We start from the raw sequence: 3,862 nt of genomic DNA, 5'->3' as shown, positions 1-3,862 counted from the left end.
AAAAATGCATATTACTTTAAAAAAATATTTTGTTTGTTTAACTTTCTAATAACCAGGTCTTCACTTCCCGGTGTTAGGTTGGCGACACCAGTGGCGTCTGGTGTGAAATGAAACAAACAGGCTCTTCTCATTCTGTGCTATGTTACGAACCCTTTCAAAGTTCTTGGTCGGACTTTTGTAAAGATCGTAATAAGGTGAAGAGGATCGTTGCCCTTTTGTAGGATTACCAATTAATCCTTAGATGTCGCCATTAACAACAGGAATCTCCCATATACAATGAGGAGCAATTGTCTAGTTTTATATATATATATATATATATATATCTTGTCACGCCTAGTGGCACTGCCAGACTCGGTCTCTGATAGTCCCTCGGTTAATAGCAGAGGAATTAGTCATACCCTGGTGAGAGGGGATACACGAAGAAGTACAGTCGAAAAACACAACTGCCATGCTGTAGTTAGGAAAGGAGGAGGGGGATGGGAAGGGTTGAAGCTGTGTGTGTGCGTGTGTGTGTGCATATTTTATCATAATACAGTATTTAACCTTGATATTTGACGGGCCATGTACACTAACAAAATTACATTTACGTATAAAATAATGCATTGTCTGTAAATGATTTTTATCGTATCTTTTTTATTCCAAGGGAAAGTGACTGGTACATACACAAGAATAAACGTCATTTGCAATGGTATTCCATAGCACGACATCAATGTTAGTGACTACTATTAACAAAAATAGCTGGTGTTTGTAAAATCCGTTGTCAATGTGTGTTATTAAGAGCAATGGCTGTAATTTACGAAGGGACTGCGTCTCTTTATCCATTGCTTTCATTGAGTAAAAACATATCCATATACATTGATACAGACGTAAATACACTTACACTCCATATATAAATAAATATATATATATATATATATGCATATATATATGTATATATATATATGTATATATATATATATATATATATATATATATATATATATATATATATATATATATATAAAGTGTGTATGAATGTGTAGATACAAATATATAGATATATATATATATATATATATATATATATATATATATACATATATATATATATATATATATGTGTGTATATATATATATATATATACATATATATATATATATATATATATATTAATATATATATATATATATATATGTATATATACATACATATATGCTTACTGTATAAATGTATAAATGAAGATTTATAAGACAATTATAAAACTCGTACTATTACATGGGGCAAAAACTTGGTCACTTTGTATGAAAGAGGAGAGACAATTGATGTACCAAGATGAGGATGGTCAGATGGATTGCTGGAATATCTCCACCAGAACGGAAGGAGTGTCAAGATATAAGAAGAATGTTCGTTATATATAATGTAAAGGAGAAGGCTAGGGAAGCTCATTTTAGATACTTTGGTCATGTAATAAGAAGGGAGAAGGTGGAACAAATCAAGAGTGCTAAAAACACTATGTGGGACGTGAGCGGATCAGATGGATGGAATATGTAGTGAGAATGGGATATAGTTGACTCAAGCGGCCGAACCTGCAGTACAGTGGGATTAATAGGGTAGAAGGAAGAAAAATTCAATGTTAAGAGGTATATGTATCTTATTTCAATATATATGCATATACAGTATACATGTATACATACATAAAAATGTATATGTATACATATATATACATATATGAAGGGGTGGTGAAAAGTTCCTTGCTTTAAGGGTATTGTGAAAGGGCAAAGCTGTTACTTTTACAGGGGAGGAAGGACGACTATTTAGGAGAAGATAGGCAAAAAAGCATCTCTCTCTCTCTCTCTCTCTCTCTCTCTCTCTCTCTCTCTCTCTCTCTCTCTCTCTCCTACACAGCTTGACCTCGTTGAAGGAATATATATATATATATATATATATATATATATATATATATATATATATATATATATATATATATATATATATATATATACATATATACGCTAACAGCATCATGTAGTAAAGGTTTTTGAATAGGCGCAGCTCTAACAAAAATTTATCTCTATTTTCCATACCCACGGAAACAATGTCTATCCATTAATCGATCATTTACTCGTGATAGATGGAAATAGACCCTTTTTATTTTATTTCTAAGTTGTAATAAAACATAAGACAGGATCTACACCCGATACTTTAGGGCATGGTAAAGTAATATTATTTGATATAAAAAATAAACAAAGCATAAACAGGAAGATTGCAAAATGAATTGAAATGAATTAATAACTTTTCCTACCACTATGATGGCTTCATCTACAGGAACTGGTATTAATTTCATTTTTTTTTTTTTTTTTTTTTTTGTTAGTTTCATTATTGGTCACATTTATGAGACGTGCCGAAGTCTAAAAAACGTCAAGAGAATAATAGTATTCCTCTCTGATACTTAATTCAGATGATCATCTATAATCCATGACTTTTTGTGCGACCTCGAGTTGACAACAGAGTCTGTAAGCATGCGATAAACAAATTAGGTCGAGTATCGCCTTTCCTTTCAGGACAATTGTTCAGGACATTGTTAAAGACACGTGGAAGTCATAATCTCAATTGCTTTATTAAACTTTTACGATAGAATACGTTGAGTGGATCATGCTAGTATCATTACAAATAGCTAAAAGGCAAATCTAAAGAGGTTTATATTTAAAAACATAAAACTGAATTTTATAGTACGAATGGCAACACTGTTCTTTGTAATTTGTTATACACGTTTGTTTATTGCATTAAACAAGTATGTTTGCGCTGTTTTGGGACACAGACGATTTCGTCATTTTCTAGATAAAAATCAATTTTGCATAGCAAAATAAATTTTATAATTAACTCATATTACCTTATGATAATTACAATATAACAGTAATCACCATTTCCGTTGGGTTGATATATCTCTTCCTTTTAACAATAACTAGAAGGGCACTAATAAAGCGCAGGCCTTCGCCGCGGCAGCTTATTTATGAAACCTTTTGCTCGACCTTGACCTTTGACCTTAACATGCATCAATTGGGGTGGATTTTCATACACTCAAATATGAATCAAGTTTTGAAGTCTCTGTGACACCGATGTCCAAACTTATTACGGATTATGTGAATTGGACACTTTGCTTGACCGTGACCTTGACCTTTAACCTTGACCTTCCAAAATTTAACTATTTCCAGTTTTATACATTACAGTTAATCCATGCAAGTTTCATTATTCTACGATTAAAACTGTGGCCAGGAAGCTACTCATAAACAAACATACACACCAATTACAAACATAAACAGGGGCGAAAACATAACCTCCTTCCAACTTCGTTGGCGCAGGTAGTAATAATCACCCTGAGAAGAACAGAAAACATTAAACAAAATACACAAACACTGCCATTGCTATCACAGAAAACGAGGTCTAATTAAATGTGAGGGCAAACTTCAACAAACTGCAAAAGCAACCGAGTCCAAATCACAAGATGTTTATAGACGACGCGTTAGACCTCCCTTACCCAGCACGAACACAATGAATAGTTTTCTGGGAGAGTTTCATCCCCGTCCAATGGATAGATTAGGAATGAGAGGGTAGAAGAGAGAGGGAACTTAGGGCGTTGGTAGGAAGAGGAATGGAAACGAGGCAATAAACGGGAGTGATGTAACGTATGGTAGGTATTACTTTCTTGATGATGGCTGGAGGTATAACAGCGTTTCTTAGGTTACTGCATTTATTCAGAGAGAGAGAGAGAGAGAGAGAGAGAGAGAGAGAGAGAGAGAGTTCTAAGAATGGATCTTAACTAATGGGATAAATAATTATCTGATCGATAAACATACATACTATATAGCCCACATACATATACAT

The sequence above is a fragment of the Palaemon carinicauda genome, chromosome 13 (assembly GCF_036898095.1).
Source record: "Palaemon carinicauda isolate YSFRI2023 chromosome 13, ASM3689809v2, whole genome shotgun sequence".
NCBI lineage: Eukaryota > Metazoa > Arthropoda > Malacostraca > Decapoda > Palaemonidae > Palaemon > Palaemon carinicauda.
Note: the sequence above shows the minus strand (reverse complement) of the source record.